This window comes from Eleutherodactylus coqui, chromosome 4, assembly GCF_035609145.1.
Source record: "Eleutherodactylus coqui strain aEleCoq1 chromosome 4, aEleCoq1.hap1, whole genome shotgun sequence".
NCBI classification, from domain to species: domain Eukaryota; kingdom Metazoa; phylum Chordata; class Amphibia; order Anura; family Eleutherodactylidae; genus Eleutherodactylus; species Eleutherodactylus coqui.
Genome location: NC_089840.1, coordinates 133,964,462 through 133,986,508, shown reverse-complemented (window position 1 = coordinate 133,986,508; position 22,047 = coordinate 133,964,462).

Below are 22,047 nucleotides of genomic sequence, written 5' to 3'. Positions count from 1 at the left end.
CTCTTATTTCTGCGGAATATCACTCTGAGTGTCTAGTTAGAGTGTTGGCGTCACGTGCCAAGGACTAGGCCTCCAGTCGTATGTACATTAAGTTCAATGGGGAATTACAATTACAGCCACTTGCAGTCCCATCTGGAACATAGGGATCCATATCTATGGACTTTATTGTGGATCTCCACCTCGATCAAAAGAGATGACCAGCCACCATTCATGTGTTGGTATACCGGCTTGCTAAAATAGATTATTTCTTCCCTGCTCCTGCTTCACCACTTGTGGTGGCACAATTGCAAGAGCCTTGTGTGTGGGGTTTTAAGAAAGCAGAAACATTCCTAAGCTCTCACTCACAACTTAAAGGTTGCAGGTTCAATCCCTGCATTGTTTAGGTAACTATCTCAAGGTTGACACAGCTTTCCTTGGTTGGAAAAACCCAGCTTATTGGGAGGTAATAAATAAAAAGGACCTCAAAGCGCCGTGCTTGGCGCTTTACAAATAAGATTTATTTAAAGAACATCAACCCCTGTGATACATGTGCACAGTCCCACCTAGACCGTGGGGATCTATATATATGGACTTTATTGTGGACCTTTTTTTCCATGAAAAGATATGACCACCATTCTAGTGGTGGTAGAACAGCTTACTGGCCCATTTCATCCCCACCAAATAGATCCCAACAGTAGAGTATACTCCAGAACTGGTGATCAGAGAGGTTTTCATACTGCATGGAATACCAGATGATGTAGCTTCTGACAGGGTACATTTCACATCAAGGTTTTGGAAGAACTTTTGTGCAGCCCTGAGCATCACCGTAAATCTATCTCAGCTTTTCACCCCCAGTCCAACGGTCAGATGGAAAGGACACACCAAATTCTGGAACAGTGTGTCTGATGCTTCCTCTCCCATCTCCAGCATAATTGGGTGGACTACCTACCAACATCAGAGTTCACATATAATAATGCCAGGCATTGCTCTACCTTGCAGAGTTAATTTTTTGTGAACTATTAACTACATCCAGTGTTTATTACAGGCCTCCCGATCGATGTTCCTGTCTCCACAGCCATCCACAGACTGGTAACTTTACAGGAAGTGCAAGAAAAATTAAAGGAAATACTGTGGGAAGCCCAGGCGAACTGCAGACTGCCATTGCAGGATCTCTCCTGCCTTTCAGGTGTGGCTGTCTACACAAAACCTGAAGAGCCAGGTCTTTTCTTCCAAGCTCAGACCAAAATATATAGGGCCATTTCCAATCATAGCAAGGGTGGGCCAAGTGGCATTCCATCTGGGCCTGCCTAGCAATCTAAAAATCCATCTTGCGTTTCATACCATTCTGAAAACCCCTTTTCAGGAAGAAGCCAGCACCTCCTCAACCAGTGATTATTCAAGCGGTAGTGGAGTATGCTGTGGACAATATTCTGGATTCAAGACATTGTAGAGGGAGTTTGCAGTACCTGATAAGGTAGAAAGGATACGGACGAAAGGAGAACTCTTGAGAGCTGACATCCTTGCCACCACACTCGCACAGGACTTCGCTGCATGTACCTGGGACAGCCAAGCACTTGGGATTTGAACCTGTGACCTCCTGTATCCAGAGAAGCAGTCTTACCTTTTGAGCTTCTGTCCATTGTGTCCTGTCCATGTTCCCATAGAAAATGAGCAGTTGCCACCACAATACCAGTCATTCCACAACAGTTTCTCTGTACTGCAAAGAGACTATCAGTGAGACAAGCATGATGGGCCTTATTCTTTTCAAGATTTAACTTTGTCTCCTACCAACCGGGCTCCAGGAACGCTAAGGCCAATGCCCTAGCAAGGATTCTGGGCGAATCACGAGAGAAGGCTGAGATGGACAGTACTATTTTGGCCCCCAAACTTTTAAGTAATGAATTTCTTGCATAGCTTTCATTTCACCTCAGTTATGTAAGAAATCAAAATAATATTTTCTGTAAGCGATTTTGTTGCCATTTGCTCCCGCGCTGACCTTTGCAAATGGAACTTCTTTGGCCTGGGGGAACCTCTGTGCCTCCATTCCTTAGACTGTTCCTTTGTCTCTGGGTCATAATAGTAGATCCATGTCTCCCAGTTACCAGTTTGTCCAGGAAAATTGACTCCTTTCTTGCAAAATGCTTCAAAACAGCCACTGTTGTCTCCTGTTCAGTTGTCAAAAGTTTCTGGATCCACTTGGCTGTAAGCTTTCATCCCAAGTCGTTGTAGATGGCACCAATTCTCTTGCTTGATATCCCCAGATATGTAGCATTACTTTTGGCTGATATTTGGTGGCGATCAGGTCATAGATGGCTTTTACATTTGCAGGCAAAGAAACGGAGACAGGCCTTCCACTGGGTTTCTCTCTTTCAATACCGAAATGGCCAGGTTTAAAATTTCCAACCCCACATTTAACTGTTGCATATAGAGGGCCACTCACCATATTTATATATATTTATTTATTTATTTTTTCTTTTTTGGAGGGCAGGCTGAAAAAGCACATCAGCTCTGCCGTGTTTTATTTTCTTACAGCACTAATCATGCAGCATAAACTTGATACAGTTTTTTATATGTGCTGGTACTGCTACACTAAAATTATTTGATTTTCGTTCTTTCCATGTTTGCACAATAAAATCCCTATTTATGAAAATATTTTTTTTGCATCGCTGCATTCGAACTCCCATAATCTTTATTTTTGTATTGACAGATCTCTGAAGGTTTTTTTTTTTTGCGCTACAAGCCAGTTTTTATTAGTACCATTTTTATAGTATCATAGAATTGTACTAATGGGTATGCTTCCGACGCAGTGTTAAGACAAAATCACAGCATACCCATTCATTGAGATCTCTCCCATTGATCATTGTCATCCTCTGCCACTGCTGTGACAGCAGTGGCAGTGGACTCCCTGCGGCGAGGATTTTTAGGGGTGGGGAATGGGGAGCTTGAAATATAAGCCCTACCCCTGTAGAGAAAAAAATATCTTCTAGCAGGTCCTCGGCACTCTTCTTCAGCTTTCTTCTGGCTGGTGATTTAACAATCCCTACCTCCTGAAAACACTGCCTCTGATTGGCTGAGCGCTGTGACTAACCAGAGGCAGTGCTCAGTCATTCAATGAATGGGTTTTTTTATTTTACTTTTTTCCTACAAATTATGGATTATTTTCAGGGTAGGGCCTATATTTTAAGCCCCCCCTTACCCCCCAAAATCCTCGCCACAGGGAGTCCCCTGCCACTTCTGTCACTGCAGTGGCAGAGGATCACAATTATGTGACAGCCACAGCCCACAGCAGGTGATTCCTTCAGCCCTGCTGGGATGGGAGGCTGTTTCCCTACAAAAACACCTCGCATCCAGAGCTTTAGAAGGATTGTGAGAGGGATATCGCTCTAGTCTGTATGCAGGAGCCCTAAGTCATCCCAGACAGATTGATCTAGCCTTTGAACACTTCCATTGAAGGGGAACTTGCCAATTCCCATTGTAACTTGTTCTATTCATTGATCACCCTCACTGTCAAAGTTTTTTTCTAATATTTAATTTGTCTCTCCTCCCTTTGTTTCATCCAATTGCTTCTAGTCTTTCCGTGTGCAAATGAAAATAGGGCTGATCCCTCTGCACTGTTACAGCTTTTTAGATTTTTGTAGATAGCTACTAAGTCTACCTCTTGGCCATCTTTTTTGAAAGCTAAACATTACCAGATCCTTTAACTTTTCCTCATAAGACATGATTTGCAGGCCGCTCACCATCTTGGTAACTCTTTCCTGAAGTTGCTCCAGTTTGTCTTTTTAAAGTGGGGTGCCCAGAACTGGACACAGTATTCCAGATGAGGTCTGACTAAGGAAGAGTAGAGGGGATAATTGCCTCACGTGAGCTAAACTATGCATCTCTTAATACATCCCAAATTTGTTTGCCTTTTTGGCTGATGCAACATATTTTTGACTTATGTTCAGTTTATGATCTATTAGTATACCCAAGTCTTTCACATGTTCTGCTGCTTAGCCCAATTCTTCCCATTTTATATGTGCTGCTTCATTTTTTTTGCCCAGATGTAGGACTTTGCATTTCTCCTTGTTAAATACCATTCTGTTTTCGCCACCCACTATTCAAGCTTTTCTAGATCTTTTTGAATACTTTCTTCCCTAGTGTTTGCTATCCCTCTTAGCTTTGTGCCTGCAAATTTGATCAGCTTCCCATCAATTCCCTCCTCCTTGTCAATCCCATATTTGATCATTTTTTTCAATAAAGTATGGTATGAGATACTTAGTCAAATGCTTTACGAAAGTCGATATACTATATTCACTGCATTTCTCTGATCATCCCAGTCGGTGATTCCGTCATAGAAGGAAATTAGATTAGTCTTGCATGACTTGTTTGTTACAAACCCATGCCGGCTTGGTTAATCCATTTTTATTTAAGTACTTTCAGATGTGCCGTTTCATAAACTTGTTTAAGGTTTTTTCCTGGTATAGAAGTCAGGCTCACAGGCCTGTAGTTTTCTGGATCCACCTTCTTTATTTTTTGAAGATGGGGACAACATTTGCCCTTTCTTCTGGGAATTCAGTTCTCCAGGAATTTTCGAAGATTCTAGTGAGTAGTTCAGCAATTATCTCTGCTGCTTCCTTTTGTATCCTAGGATGTAATTTATCTGAACCTTGAGACTTGAATTCATTTAAGTTAGCTAAGTGTTCCCTCACCATCTCTCTGCTTATAGATGGCCTGCATTCTTTATTTCCCCAAGAGCACAGGGAAGATCAGTTGACATTCCATTTACTTGCTGAGAGAAAACAGATACAAAATAAGAATTTAAAAGTTCAGCCTTCTCAGCACCACTTTTTTTTAAAGTAAATGTTATTAAAATTTTGCGTATAAAAATACACTACACATATAAACCTCCCAAACTGCCCTCCCCCCTCCATCCCCATGGTCTCTCTCGTATTAACCATCCCGATATCCGTTATAGACAATGTAATCGATGGAACCTGTTTTGTACTATCTTCCACGTAACAGATCAAAGAGCTGTCGAGGATAAAGTCACTGGAAAATGTTACTTATTTTCTGTGTGCACCTTCCCTTTTCGTCCTCTCACTTTCCGTAGATCACAGGTTATCTGTCTGTGAGCGCATAGAGGTATAGAAAAATAGCAATGTCGCAGGAGAAGGGAGCCGTCTCCGTTTATTCCAGGGGACAAAAATATGTTGTTCATTGCTCTGGTCTCTCTCCCTACTCTGTCAAATTTGGCATCTCATTATTAAACAGAATGTAGATCTAGTAAATTCTCGGTTTCTTTATTACCCCTTCCCACTCTCTCCTTTGAGTTGGTTTCTTGACGCATAGCCTTTGGCCCCTGCGATATGTTATAGTTTATTCTACATATATGTCCCCTACCCTACTGATAAATATAAGACCACCAGGCCCGTGTGCCTGTATCCATTTAGGCCACGTCATAGTATTTTTGGCTAGTCTTGCGTTTAGAATATATTTTTTTTTCCCGAGGGAGGATTTGGTTAAACTTTATTTTTGAATTCACTTAGTGTAGGAGGAGCCTCATCCAGCCAGTGTTGGGCTATCATTTGTTTAGCTAGATACAATTGTCTAGCTACTGCTAATTTTTCATGCTCATCCAATGCCAAGTCATGTACGTATCCCAGAATACATACAAATGGCGTGTGATCTATAGCTACGGTACACCAAACACTATGCGAACCAAATCACATACCTCTGTCCAATACTGATTCAACTTTGGGCACTGCCACATCATGTGGATTAAGTCCGCCATGTGAATCTTGCAGCGTGCACATAAGGGTGAGTTTCTCACCCCAATATTATGTAGAAAGGCCGGCATATGGTACACCCTGTGCATTAAGTATAACTGTGATAATCTATGCGACTCGCTCAGAGACAGTCTGGGCGTCATCTGCAGAATTTCCTCCAAGTGTGACTCCTCGATTGGCCCAATATCTGCCTCCAACTTTACTTTAGTCGAGACTGGATTGCATATATTCACCATGTCCTGAATGTATGAATTTATCTGCTTAATTTTCCCTGCAGTTGTGGCTGCTGTGCCCATTATATCGGCTACTATATATATTGACACTTCCACCCTGTTTGTTTCTGTTCGGAGAGCATGTCTAAGTTGCAGATATTTATAGAATTCACTGTTCGGTATATCAAATTCTTGTCTCAGTTCAAAAGTTTTTATTCTCCCCGTTACAGCAGCTGAAATACTCTTAATACTTTATTCCTCCACTCTTGAAAGCCCCGCAATTTATAGATTTCCAGCAAGCATGGGTTATACCATATTGGGGTAAATTGTGTACAGCTATCTATTCCCCCCATACTGCTGGCTTTCCACCATATTTTATGCATGAGCAGTAGTAACTGATTACTCGTCTGAGCAAATGCGGGGAGGTGCGGTGGGGGTGGGCAGAGAGATCTCTCTCCACCCCCCCCCCCCCGCATTTGCTTGGATCAGTAATCAGTTACTCGAGAAGACCGATGCTGGCTCGAGCATCAGCATCATCTCTAAGGAGCAGCAATGTTGGAAGGGTGTGACCGTTTTTCTTAAAGGCATCTCTCTCCAGGGCTTCAAATAAGTGTGACTCGGCAAAACGTCCCCTTAGCATCCAGAAACTAGCCTCTCGTGTTTCCTCTGTCTCCCAACCCCTGAAATGTTCTAACTGTGAAGCGATAAAATATGAGGTGGGATTAGATAGGGCCAAACCACCCTTATCCTTAGGGTTACATAATCTCCAGTTTAATATGGGACCCTTTTCCACACCATATAAGTTCCCTAAACAGTACATTATGAATTTATGAAAAAATCGCTTTATCCAGTGGGGAGAGTTGTGCATCAGGTAAAGGAGATGTGGCATCCACACCATTTTCATTAAATTCACCCTCCCTGTAACAGACAGGAAAAGCTTGCGCCATACTTGAAGTTTTTATTTCCATTTAACAAGCAGTGTTTCCAGATTTCCCATAATCTGCAACGTTTCTAGTAACATTAACCCCCAGGTATTTAAAGGTCTCAGTACACTGTATAGGTATCTCATCATTGGCTATATGTAATTCCGGCGCGTCTAGCGGCATTGCCGTTGAGTTGGACAAATTTATAACTAATCCTGAAAAAAGTCCAAATTCCTTAATGGTTTGCATTGCTGTCTCCAAAGATCCTTCTACATCTCCTAAAAATAATAGGATATCATCTGTATATAGGGCAATTTTTTCTTCTGTCACCATGTCTGAAGCCCACTAATATACTGACACCTCTAGAATAAGTAGGGTGTGTGGCATGGAATCCATATCTCAACTCCCCCACTTTAAAGGCCTTCTCCAGACACGTGTGTCTCCTAGAGGCATAAAACTGGGCCTTGTTCCCTGACCAACCGGAGTACCGCTGAACGCTTCATCAAGTTTCCGTGATGCCTATGACATATTTCTCTTACTGTGTTAGGAGCTCCAATTCTCCTTGTTTCACATGCTTTGTGCATTTGTGTAGAAACATTTTAGTTTGTGATCGGTGTCTCTTGCTCCTCTACTTTTCTTCTGAATTTTGTCTTTTTTCCCACTTCTAAAAGCAATGTTCTCAAATGTGTATTTACCTGGCCTTTCACTTCCCTTCCCATATTCCTCTAGTTTATTTTGGGGTACATATGGGTTTTTTTAATCACGTTTTTGGCATTTTTATGGGAAGCAAAATGAACAAAATAAGCATTTTGCCTTTAGTTTCTTTTTAATGGTTTTTGCCATGCAGAATAAATAGTGCGTTCAATTTATTGTACAGGTCTTTGCAGATATGATGCCAAATATGTGGGAGGTTTTTTTAAATCTTAATTTTCTTCTACAAAGGGAAAGTGAACAAGTGTCATTTTTTTCTTTACTCTTTTTTTGTAATTTCTTATGTCCCTTGAACCAAGAGCTATGCTTACTATAATACATTGCAATAATTCTGTACAATGCCTTATTTGGCGATCGTATGCCATAGCAGGCCAGGACTCTGGTATCTGGCCTCTGGGTTGCAATGGCTACTCATCCCAAAGGGAGAGCGCTCCCTCTTAACACTTCACCTTCTAGAGCCAGTGATTGGTTGCAGCTGTCACATGGTCTGGTCAGCAGCAACCAGAAAGGACAGCAGTCATGAAACAATTTCAGTTGTAAGAAATGCCCTTTAGGGCGCCCACCCACTGGCGTTTTTTTTTCCTGCGTTTGCGTTTTTCCTGCACAAGCATAGAGATTAAGTGTGCTCATGTCCACTGGCGTTTTTAATATCGCCCCGCCCCGCAAAATCGCATCGCAGCTGTCCTTAGACTCTGGCTCCTTTTTGTCTTCTAACTGCTCCCATGGTTTTCAATGCTCCCGGAAAAAACGCAACGCAATTTGCGCGCGGCGCGTTGCGTTTTTGCAGACAACAGTACTGAAGACTGTGGAAGGGCGGGCATTCTTCACAGGTGCTGTTGGGTGTGCCTGGTTCAGGGGATTTCCCAGCAGCGTGGAGGCGGGAAGGCACAGACACTTAAACAGGGTGTGTCATTCCAGGAGCAGCAGCCATTACAGTTACATCCTCCTTGCACCATGACTGTACCCAGGATTGAGAAGGAGCGCCTCATAGCCCTTGTGCAGGAGCACCCCTGCATTTGGGACACCAGGACGGAGGGCTTTCATGTGCGAGCCCTGAGGGACGATGCTTGGGCAGAAATTGCAGAGGAAATGTTCGGCGTGCTGTGGCTGCGCACTCGGGCCCAAGGACGCCTAAAAATGCGTAAGTACACGTGTGTTTGTAATAAACCCAAATGTATCTTTTGCATGAATGTTTTGTATGTATAGTACCTTTCAGTCTTCACATTGTGCAGTGCTTGTGTAGCGTAGTGTGTGGAGGCGTGCGTCCTTGTTGCGCTGGGGTGTGTGGTGTTTGCGGTACACGCCTTGCCCTGTTTGTCTGCAAAGCCTTTATGTTTGTGGTCGGCTTTTGTGGCTAGGGACCCACACTGCCAAACAGCTTCTTAGTTCATTTTAAACGCTTGTTTGCCCATGCATCATGCAAAACGGGCGCGGCTGCTAGGCATGCAGATATTGCCGCCACATTGCTTGCACATGTTTTTCCCTTTCTAACTTTTTGGGTCTTCTGGTAGCATGTATTAGGACGTGCAGTGTTAGCCATGCGCAATGTCCAATTCATGTATTCTTTATTCTTTTCCTTCATCACTAAGGGGCCACATAGAGAGGTAATGTGTGTGTGTGTGTGTGTGTGTGTGTGTTTAGGCACCCCTTGCTGTCCCTGTTATTTGTCCACCTAAAGACCACCAACTTCTTCAAGCTGTGTTTTTCTGGCCACCACGTGTTTGAACAAGGGCCTTTTCATGGCTAGGAAAAATGTAGGCTAAGATTTCATAGTCACATGTGTGATATCTTGTTCTCTAAAGACGCATTTCTTTGATAATAGTGCATTAGAGCCACGGGATGAGCGTCCGCAGATACGATGTTTCCCTACAAAGTAGACAGGGTCTTATATGAGGTATAGCCTGGTTAATGTATAAGTGACATGTATATCTGCCTACACGTCAGCACACATTAATGCAATCACTAACTGTAAGTGTTTGTTTAGCTTTGAGGGAAGCATTGCTTCCTTTTTTTTATGTGAAATTAATAATGCGTACGCCAGTCTGTGATGCTGGGTAATGTAGGTAATGCACAATGTATGTATGTCTTTTCATATGTATGTCTAGGCTAAAGTTATAAAGTAGCTCTTGGAGACTGTGATGTTGTGTTTTTATTAAAACTACCATGTCCTGCTGGAGCTGCATGCTGCCTTGGAGTTAGAGGGCAGCTGAAATAACGCTTGTCACTGCAGTCAGTGGCAGAGCTGCTCATATAAAAGTAAGACAGCAGTTCTGCTGTATGTTGGAACTTCGGCCGTGCACATGGCCACACCCCTCCCCCAATTGTGTGAAACTTGGGCAAGTGGATGTTGCTTTCTATTTTCTGCCTCAGGTCTCAAGCACTGATGTGTATGAGTCAACCAGATGCCATGAATGGTTAAATAGGGCTTATGTCTTCTTATCGGGGTCAACAGCGGTCAAACTGTTATTTACTACTTCCACCCACTAATAGATTTCACAAACAGCCTGTTTTTAGCTCTGCATATATCACACTTTGCCTGTTGGTTGTAACGGCCACTACACACCTTGTAAACGAAATGCCAGTACGCCCACAAGAAACTGGTAAAGCGCAGTTGCATCAGCATACAGGGTTTGCCCATAGCGTAACATTTGATTGGTCACATTACACTGTCATGTTATGTGCTTACCTTGCCTGCTACTTGCATATGTTTCTCTTTTCCTTGTCATAGTAGAAGAACTTCACAGGAAGTGGCGCAGTGTCTGTGACACTTACAGAAAAGAGGTGGGACACCAACAGCCCAGCGGCTCCGCACGGCGCCGCAAAAGGCCATATTATTTGGCCCCAGCGCTAGCCTTCCTGCGGCCTATAATGGAACCCAGACCGTAAGTGGTTTAATTCTTACATGGCACTCAGGTTAGCGGTTGGGTGTGTAAGTAACAGCTCGTAAATGAATCAAACGAGGCCTGTAAAAAATGGCATATAGACTTAGAAATGTGGCTGTTAAATATCTAGCTACACTGACCCAGACTCTCAGAATTATGTGTGCTGCTACCCATGGTAACATTGAGGCAACATGGCATCTTTCTGTTTTGTAGGAATTGCCTGCCAAGTTATGGTCGTAAACAAATAATTGCCTGCAGATGTCAAGTGCATGTTGTACCGGGGTTTACCTGGCAAATTACTTTGAGACTGCCTTGTAATGGTTTTCAAGGCTCTAACGTATTTTACATTATAATGTTACAGGAGATATGTTACATTGATGCACTTGTTAGTAAGGTTTGCCTTCCCTTCCTTGAAACACCATCCTTGACACTATTGTTGTACTCACTTGTTGCACTCTCTTTTAGAACGGCCGATAATCTGCAGGAGGACCCATCAGCAGATGACGTGACTGACACGGAGGCCAGCTCGCCAACTTTATCCCTGCATAGCGATGGCCCCGAAGCCCCAGAGGCACCACCTGCTCCGCCAGCTCCTTCCGAGGAGACTCCCCCACCAGCTGGGCCCAGGCGAACGACTGCTAGGACCAGAGGCGGCCGAAGAGCCTACACAAGGCAACATCTGGCATTTGCTGGGCGGCTCGTGGACGAGGAGGTTCTAGAGTATTTGCGTAGGCAAAAGCGGCTGGACTGGGCAGAAACCATGGGGCAGTGCATAGCATCTTGTGGCAGGCGCATCTCCCCAGATGTCCAAATAGAGTTGCTGAGTGCTATAATTGCGCTCATTAATGTGTCACAAGATGCTGTGCGCGGGAGGGCCCCGTTTGCGGGGATTTGGCATTTTGCCAACACAAACACCTTCCCGCAAACAGGGTCCTCAGCCCCAAGGGGCCATACTCATGAACCTCCTCGCCCACAGCCGCCGCACCACGCTGGTACCTGCGTGGGGGCACACCGCCATGAGCCCTACCGGCAGTGGTTGGATTGTGAGGCAGGGCCCATGGATGTGCCTCCCGCAGGTCTCAGCCAGTCTGCAGAAGCAAGTGTCCCATCAGAAGCCCCGTCTTTTTACAATGATCCCGGCGAAGGGACCTCGTCGGGCACGTGCCCGACGTATTGCCATTTGTAACTCGGGGCAGGAGCTCTGTGTTGTTAATTACGTTTGACAGAGCATGTTGGCTTGTTAGCTCGTTTGTTTTACAAGGTTGTGTGTGACACACATCAGTAAAAGTTAGCTTACCTGAGAATTATTGGGCAAAATGCCCCACTTATTTGCCTCGTGTGCAAAGAGGCAGAGTTTTGTTTAACATGTTGCCTTGCCATGCAAGACGCCCTTTTTTCCAAAATAAATATTTTTGAGAGTTAAAAGTGTGGTGTGGTGAGAACATCTAGACCCTAATGCTATACAATTGATTACGTGTCGCTAGGGATTACGTGTGAAGCACTATTTTCAAGCAGCTGCAACCCTTTTGCATGTAAACCTTTACTCCACCAGCCTTCACATCACAGTAATAGATATGCCACGGTAACATCTGAATTCCCACACACTGATAGGTAGGATGTGGTTTAGTCACCGAGCAGCAACGTCACACTGTACCACCTCTGCCACAATGGTTCCCTAAGGCCTAAGTGCCGAGCAAGGCGTCAAGCACCGGCGACGTTTGGCCCAGAGGGAACACTTGATAATGCTCACGAAGGGAGTTTGTGCGCTGTTTGGGTGAATACAGTCTTGTCCTCTCTTTGTAAGAAATACGGGTAAAATGCAGTGCGAACACATTACTAGTTTGCACACTGTGTATGCCTAAACAGCACACAAGCGTTTTACAGGCTTCAGCAACATGGGGCATTAACCACATATTTTGGGACTACAGAACACGTTGGGTAAACACTTATGTCCAGCCACTACAAAAGATGTAGTCAAGTTGCTAAACATCGGGATGCCGCCGCAGGAGACCTACCATGGGCAATTGGATGGCCATTATGGCTCGCTTTAGGCACCCAACTTTGACATGTGTGCAAAATCCACACATTTGCCCACTTGCCAAGGAAAAGGACGGTGGGTAAGTTGTTAACACAAGGGCCAAAGTACAGCTCTTTCTTATGCTGATCGTATTTCACGAGCTTACTACACTTTTTGGCCCAATGGGTGGGAGCGTTAAATGGGTTTGTGCCGCCATAAAGAATGACTCACAGTACTTCTGTTTGCCCAATACAATGCTCTTTGTAATATACATTGTGCATTGTGAGTTTGGCCCACGGAAGTGATTCACATACCTTTTGATGCTCCCCCCCCCCCCCCCCCCAGTGTTGCTCCTAGTTTGCCATTGCTTCCCACAAGTGGCTTGTCCAGATATTGTTGGCCCAGCTGTAGGTGTTCTCTGGACGTGGACGAGCTTCTTCTACTGCGCACATGCGCCGTAGATCTGCGTCGCCCGCCTGCTTCTGGAAGCTATGGTCTGCCTGCAGGGGCCGCGCGGCCAAGGGATCTTCAGTTGACACGTAAGGTGAGTGGAGGAGGGGGAGGGGAGTGGCGGCCTCTCATGCGGGAGGGGTGCTGCGAGCTGTCAGTAGTCGGGGGTGGGGAGATGTGGTGGTGACAGACCTGTCAGTCAGTAGTGACATGATGGGGGTGAGGGTGAAGGTGTGGGAGCTGCTGGTCGGAGCTGTCAGCCAGTGGGGGGGGGGGGGGGTGGCTGGAGGGTGACGCTGGGGTGCATGTCTGTGTGAGCAGTGTGGAGGGGGTCACAGTGTATGGAGACTGTGAGGGGGGTGTTTGTGTGTGTAGGGCCTGTTTGGTGCCACAAGCACTTTCAATAGCAGAGGATCGCGATTGTCTGCTCTTCAAAGTTCCTGAAGAGCTCACGATCTGCTCCTACAGGCCAGACAGCTGTAGCAGTAGATTCCTTCATCTCCTCAGCATGTCACCGCCTTACTGGACACTGTTACAGGGCTGCCCCAGTGTCCAGTGATGATGGGACATGCTGAGGAGATGAAGGAATCTATTGCTACAGCTGTCACAGCTCGTGCAGCAGATCGCACTGCTCTTCCTGCCCTCTCATTGCTCTAAATGGGGCCGGCCGGTTGCCGGCTCCAGTCACCGCACTGTAGCGTGCGTCTGCATTATGACGCTGGTACTCCAGTCTTGTCGCCGGGGCCATCTGCAGGGCCCACGCTAAGGAGAGCGAGGCAGCAGTGCATCATGCGAACTACACAGCAACACCATGTTTGCACTACTCTTCAGCCAGGCTTCATAAAGGGAAGAAAAGGAATGAAAAGGTGAGCAGAGTAGTGTTTGTCATGCAAAAGCCTGTGGTGTGTGATGCTTCTACTCTACAGGGCAGTCATGGGTGAAAAAATACATCCGCCTAGGCGGCGGCAAAACCCTTTATAATCATTCTGACCACAAAAGAGTAAGTAACTCACAGGTATGTCCATGGGCAACCACATGATCCCCCCACTTCCTCCGATGTATGAAGTATAACGCACGCTTTGGTATGTAAGGGGTATTCCCACGCCGAAGCGGGTTTTTGGTTCAATAGAGCCCCCGGACGGCACGACACCAACACAATGCCGTTGTTGAAAAAGAACAGCAGATACTGCTAACCAGAATCCCCACGCTCCGGTGACTTGTAACTTACCTGGTGAAGATGGCCGCCGTGAGCTTCACCCTCGCTGGGCCCCAGGTCTTCTGTGCGTTCCATTGCCAATTCCAGCCTCCTGATTGGCTGGAATCGGCGCGTGACGGGGCTGAGCTACGAGGAGCCGCTGTGCGGCACGAGCGGCCCCATTCAGAAGGGAGAAGACCGTACTGCGCAAGAGCGTCTAATCTGACAATTTGACGCTGCAAATTACACTGCTCCATGGAGATGGTGACGCTAGCAAAGGAACAGGTAAGTGAATAACTTCTGTATGGCTCATAATTAATGCACAATGTACATTACAAAGTGCATTAATATGGCCATACAGAAGTGCTGAACCCCACTTGCTGCCGCGATACAACCCCTTTCACTTGCAAGAGGCAGGAATGCTTCGCCATATGCTGCAAGAGCCTATGCGGCTGAAGGTACACATTGAGAGAGCTAAAGCCTTTGATGGACACGTGATATGTGTATGGGAAAGGACGCTGGTGAAAATCGTGTACACAAAATGTATGCCGAAGCGTTGTGGAGTAGGATTTACATCTGCCTCCAATTACAAGTACTTTCGCAGGCACAGACGCAGGGCTGTATTGAATATCTCAATGACCATTTTTAAGGAAAGAGGTTGTTTAGTTTAGCCAAACGCCTAACTCTTTGTAGAGCCTGACACACCAGGGCTATATGGTTTTTTCAAGGGCGGAATGCTTGGGGTGAGATCGTGCATAGCCAACACAAGCAGAAAGGCTGGAAATATACAGAAAGAGCAACCCAAAGGATGGCTAACAGCAGCAGCAGCAGCGCAGAGACTCAATAGCTAATGTATTCCCAAGGCGCCCATTGTTTGGGAAGGGGGTTATATAAATACTATGTTTTCCTCTGCCGACAAATAAACACAACAAACAGATAGTTGAACACCGTACTTTATATCAGCACATTTCACTGTGCCCAACAAAACATCAAGGCCTAAAATAAATATTGACGAACAGGGTACATACAGATCACAACTCAGAATTGGCGCATGCCTTTACAACACACTAATGTTTGGATGCCCTCTGCCCCTGACCCAAAAATTTTTGGGCCCACATGATGCAATAAATCTCTTACTGTGGGTCACGCCTTCTTAGTACGCTGTCTTGCCATGGCACAGAGCCCTGTGGGGTCCCAAAATAATGTGTCAAATTGTCCTTAATGCGGACCCCAATTGTTTGGGGATGCGGGGGGGCATTACCAAAAGGCAAGGCATCAAGGTTTGGGACTAGACTGGTTAGCTCTTCAGACAGTGATCCCTCTTCATGGCGTACAAAATTGTGCAACACTACACAGGCCTTGATCACTCCAACTGCAGCATCTGGAGCGAAGGGAAGGGTCCGTTCTAACACGCGCCAACGTGAGACAAGGACACCAAAGGTGCATTCCACATATCGTCGCCCACGGGACAGGCGGTAGTTGAAGATCCGTCGCTCAGGTGTTAATTGCCTGCGGCCAAATGGTCGCATGATGTGTTTGTTTAGGGGAAATCCCTCATCAGCAATGAAAAAATATGGAATTAGAGGGCCAGCTATCCCCGGCAAGTTTCGGAGCGGGGGGAGATATAAAGTGCCTTGATGCAGTCTCTGGCCAATGCGGGAGCAGGAAAAAGCTCGCGAATCAGCGGTACTTCCATAGGCCCCAATGTCTACTAAAACAAACTTAAAGTCCGTGTCTGCTACTGCCAGAAGCAATATGGAAAAATAATGCTTATAATTAAAGTACCGTGACCCCGAGTGGGGAGGCTTTCTTATACGCACATGTTTACCATCTAATGCACCTACACATAATGGAAACTGTGCAGTGGTGTGAAAGCCATTTGCTATCGCAAGCCAATGTCCCACTGTTGGCTGGGGAAGATATAGGGGCTGCAGTCGGCGCCAAAGTACTTCACAGGTATGATGTATAATTCTGGTAGTCGTCGTTGAGCCCCAGAGAAATTGGAATTGTATGGTAGCAAAGGAATCACCGGTTGCCAGAAACCTGTGGTGGAAAATGGTGTTGAAGACATTATTAACTGTTGACACATAAAAATCAAACACAAACGGGGCTAACTACATGAGTCTACGTGCAGTGAAGTCATTAGGAAAAAACAAACAAGATATAAACAAAACACTAACACTATCCTTGGACAAGGGTGGATTAGTTTTGGGAAGATGTGCAGTAGCACATTACAGCACTTGATGCACCTAAGTAGTACTTGTACGGAGGCTTGGCTAAAGGTAGTGGCAGATGTGGGCCTAATGCTACCATGGCTGACCAACGTGATCCCAATGGTTATTTCAGAAAGAAAATTAGGTAATGCTGGGGCAGGCAAAGGCATTGGCCATTCACGGATGCTACTGCCGGTTGCATAAATTTGCGACCATCCCTGCAGAACCCCATTATGGAGATTCACACACATAAAAGATGTAGATAACCAGCTTTCACAAAAAGCACAGACATTATTACAATCAACACTCCTAAAGGGAAGGGGGAGGAGGTGGTTGCCTTGTCAGCCATTTCCACCGTAATATTGCATTTATAGTAGCTTAAATGAAGCGCACATCCTCATCAGAATATATACATGTTGTGCAACAGTAATAAAGGGTCCGACGGGGAGTGTATATAGATGCTGGCCAAAGGCTACATGGCCTTAAGCTTGCTAGAGGCTTGTAGACTGAACGATTTTTTACACCTCATCGCTTAAGTAATTACTCACAATGCTGTTAGGCAGCAAGCGTGGAAAAAGGTGTACAAAAGGATTGGCTATGCAATGAAAAATACATTACGGCCGCTAAGTGACACTTTACACTAAATTGGGCATTGCCCACAAAGCTAGGCTTCAAGACTGGCAAATAATTGCTTGTGGCAAGTTTCACACATATAGGCAGGGGGGGGGGGGGGCAAATGTCCAAACAGGGAACTTGAGTTTGCAAACACGTGTATAGGGTACTTATACGTAATACAGTTGGTAAACATGAATCCAACAAACCTGAGCGTAGCTAACAAACGCTCCTCTGCACATATACACTTGCGCAATCGCGTGTCCTGTAATGTCAAGTCAGCCCGGAGAAGGGAAAGCAAAAGATCAAACATAGTGACCGTCATTCTTGCGTATTCCTCAAATTTGTGAGGGTGGCGCCGAAGATCATGGTACAGCACACAAAAGTGCCCTTTAAGTGGCCGCCATTGGAGGAGAGGGTGCACCCACATTCTTCTGGGCGTTAGCAGGTCACTGCTCCAAAGAAATCGTCGTTCCCCAAAACGCCGTGATATGAGCCAATTTATAAGGACGGCGTTTGTCGAAAACGCCATTGTAACAAGGCCAGCACAAAAGCTTTTTAGCGACAGACTCCTTCCAACTGCATAAACTGCCTCAACTCTGCTGTGTGCACTATGCACTAAGTAACGAGGGGGCAGGTCTACAGCAATTACAATTGGTATGCAGCACTTGTGCAGGGTGTGTTGGTATAGAAACGCAATGCAACGTTTCAGGATGAGACATTCTCCGCGTTTTGCATTAAAAAAACGCAGCGAAAAACACGCGAAAAACGCAAACGCGTAGATGCGAAATCGCTGCGTTTTTCACGCACGAACAACGCAAACGCCAGTGGGTGGGCGCCCTTAATGTCATTAGTAGAACTAAAAAATCAAAGACCATTTTTGCAGTCAGAATAGCACATTCTGCAGCACTGATTTTCCTATGAAAAACACAGAAAATTTGACAGATCCTACAAAAAGTCAATGGGATAAATCAGTTTCTTCAGATCTGCTTAAAAACAGATCGGTCATAACTAATTGCTTACAGAAGCCATGACACTAAGGGGGTTTCATATCTGCAGCAGGAATTTACTTTTCCTGCTCCAATCAGGAAACTGTTCAGTCACTGGAAAGAACTGAACATTGCGAGGCAGACCCCATTGACTATAATGAGGTCCACCTAGCTGCTTGTCTTTGGGGCAGAAGAAAGTGCTGCATGCAATGTTTTTACCTCCTATATTTTCAGCCGGATCTGCGATGCAACCTTCAGCTGGCGGTTCCAATGCAGATGTGAAACCAGCCTAAGGTCAACAGTGCCTTAAAGACTAAACAAAATACTTTCCCCAACTGCTTTAGAGACTGTAGGGCATTGGGTTCCATTTTACATGCATAGTGGACATGCTCACTGGCGAGATCTCCATACAGACGAGTAGTCAGCTTGGTGTTGAGGGTCCTGGGCAAGACATTCCCTCTCACCCCCAGGGGTTGCCTGCTAGCAGACAAGCCCAATTGGTATAACAATCAGCAAAACAAACACTTCAAATTTATCTATATTGTGGCCAGGATTTATATAGCATCCCAATGGTTGATCTAAACCCCATCATAGCTAAAATTTCCAAAATGATCAGTGAAAAATTGTCCGCTATGAGGGATGACCATATAGAGGGTTTCCTCAGGACTTGGCAACCATGGTCTGACTATTTAAACATCCCAAATATGTCAACTTCTGACATCATAGGAGAAATTTCCTTGAGACACAGACAGAGGTAATAACACCTATTACCTATTAATCTTTTCACTACAACTAGGAGTCAAAAACCTTTTTCTGTTTCATGTTTGTTTAAAGGATTGTTTGCCAAAAGCTGTCCGTTATGGCTGTTATCTGTAAAGATCCCCCCGCAAGATATATTATTTAGCCTTTAATTGTATAAAGCTATATAAAATTCAAATAGGTTTTAAAACTAAAACCTGAACAAAATATGATGGAGGTACACATTTCTAGAAAAATGTAATGTACAGTCAGTACGGCATGTCTTAAACTCGTCCTATTAAAGATTGTCTACATAGCAGCTGTATTTTAGTTTGACTGTATTTTGATCATTCCTATTTTCTTGTTTAAGGCTAAACACCATTTTCTTTAACACCCCTGAGCTGCTCCTAAAGGTGACATGAACAGTGGAAAGCCCCCAGCTTGGCAAAAGCTAGCCACTGAAAACTTCGAAGAAAAGCAAGACAAAAGACTTGAGCGCCATGCAGCCTTGAGGAGCTGCCACACTATAGCTTGTCGCCAGGAGAATCCCAGCTGGGGTAAAGGGCAACGCAGACATTCCCTGAGAGAGGAGCAGTTTTTAAAGAGACGCCGTTTCTGGATGGAGTTAGAGGAGAAAATAAGACCTCCTCCTGAGTCCAAGAAATCTATTCCACACATTCCAATCAATAAAAAGGTATGTACAGTAGGGAGCAAAGGAATACGTGTCCACGAGTTTTGAGCTAAAGCCATTGCGTGAGCAAATCATCTGTCAAACATATATCGATGTTTATTCATCTCGACAGATATACCGCTGATAGGTGTTCTGAACTCAGGAGTTCCATTAGCAGCACCAACAGCAGGCGTCAGGGGCAGGGCGCCAGGCGCAGGGCGAAAGAAGGCAGTGCGTATCGCAGTCATTACAGCCAGGTAGAGCAGCAACGTTATGGGGAGAGTACTAGGAGGAGCGCAGAGGCACGCAAGGTTGGTACCGGTGGCACAAGGAGCAGGCGTCAGGAGCGGCCCTACCAATTGGAAAGTCACCGTCCATCCGTTTCGCCTTCCCCCCCTCCAAGTGAGGGCTACGGACACCGCAGGAGGCAGGAGCCGTCGCAGGAGCGGTCAGGTTGCGGCCAGGCTGGAGCACCGCGGTCAGAGAGGGCTTGAGGGGCTCCGCCCTGGAGCAAGCATCGAAGTGGATTGGCGAGGACCCCACCCTTGGGAGCGCCGGAGGTCGGTCGATCCGGTGAGTCAGTTTGTTACAATGCTTGGAAAAATGTTATGGATCCCGCGAAAGATGCAGAAAAAGGAGATTTAGTCACGGTTTTAAAAACACTCGAGCAAAGTTGATCCAAAAGAAGGGCTTTTAGTGTCCTGTAGTTCGCCAGGGGGCGCGGGCCCGCCTGTTGGGAACGATGGTTTAGTCTCAACAGTAAGTGCAAATGGGTATCCTACGGAGGGTTTAAAGTTTGCTGATTCTTTATTCTGTGGTGTGGCCCCCTTAGGGGGGGTTTGTTGTAGGATACGGTGGAAAAAAAAAAATCAAAAAAGGCTTGTATGTTGATATTTGGTCATTGCTATCTGTGGATCACGTAACGGTGGATAAAGCGTTTTGCCGAGCAAGGAGCAGATAAAAAGCCCAAAGTCGCCAAAACGTTTGGTAATTGGTTTCAGGCCTTTTTGGTGCTGGCGCACATAACATGTCAACATCAGCCTAGCAAGGGCCCGGAACTATCAGTGTATTTGAACACCATTTACAGCGCATACAAGCTGCACGGGGGTTCAGCTTGGTGGCGCTACCACGAAGACTTCAGGCGACGGGTATCGGGTGTCGGACATATTAGTTGGGCGTCCAAAGCAACGGACGTTTGGATACAAATAATTTTAGGGCAGCGTCCTCAAAAGATGTCCTTTCCAGGGGGAGCCGCAGGGGCTTGTCAACAGCTATCTGCGGGCCCTCTCGACCGAATGGCTCATGTTGGCTTTACAATGAGGTCCATTGCATTTTTTTTGCTACCAGCAAGTTCCGACATGAGTGTTCGGTATGCGAAGGACAACGCGCAGCGATCCGCTGCTTCCGCAGACAGAGAGCCTCTGCTCAGTGGGTGTTGCCAGCAGCGCGACAAACACCGGTGAAAAGCAGTTACCTGCGACAGTGGCTCGACAGGTACCACATGAAGCAGGAGGCAAGAATTCTCAAGGAGGGCTTCTCTGAGGGATTCATGATCCCCTTTTCGCACCAGCCGTCATCCATGTTATGCCCCAACTTAAAATCAGTTGAATTAAATATTGAATTAGTCAGAGAAAAATTGCTAAAAAGGTTGATTTGGGTCGCATGGCTGGCCCGTTTTTGGAACCACCTTTTCCAAATATGCGGGTTTCCCAATTGGGGCTTGTTCCTAAGAAGGAAGCCGGCACGTTCTGTTTAATCCATCATTTATCTTTCCCGCATGGCGTGTCGGTAAACGATGGAGTCTCAAAAAGGAGCAGGCAACAGTAGCATACACTTCATTCAATTGCGCGGTCCATTTGCTACGGTCAGTGGGTAAGTGTGCCCATTTAGCAAAGGCTGACATTGAGTCGGCTTTTCGCTTGTTACCAGTCCACCCCGATTGCTTCCACTTATTGGGTTGCAGGCTCAACGATCAATTCTTCATAGACATGTGCCTGCCGATGGGATGTTCCATATCATGCTACTATTTTGAGTTATTCAGCTCCTTCCTGGAGTGGATACTCAAGTATGAGTCGGGCATTTCATCGGTCATACATTTGGACATTTTTTTGTTTATTGGGACTAAATGGTGTCGGGCGATTGCGAATTTTTGCTGTCTACATTTTGCAAATTAATGAGTCGGGCAGGGGTCCCGCTGTTGGAAGAAAAGACCATGGGCCCGATGATGCAATTGATTTTCCTGGGCATCAAAATCAATACGGAAGAGATGGTTTTCAGGCTACCGGCAGATAAAGTTGCACATCTTCGGCAGACAGTGGATGCGGTGGTGCGGTGTAAAAAAGTTACTTTAGGGCAAATGCAGGTTTTATTGGGTTTGTTAAATTTCGCATGCAAAGTAATTCCTATGGGTCGCGCTCTCTCTAGGAGGCTGTCCTTGGCGACAGTGGGGGGCTAAGGAGCCATTTTGTGCGAGTGACGGGGGAATGCGAGCGGATTTGCATATTTGGAAGGTGTTTTTACAATCTTTTAATGGGCAGGTGATGTGCCCAAAGGAGGAAATGTCGGGCTCTGACCTCAGCCTGTTTTCAGACGCCGCTGGTTCCGTCGGGTTCGGAGTTATTTTCAAAAATCATTGGTGCAGGGAACCCTGACCAAGTTTGTGGGCAGAAAAACAATGGACCAAAAATATAA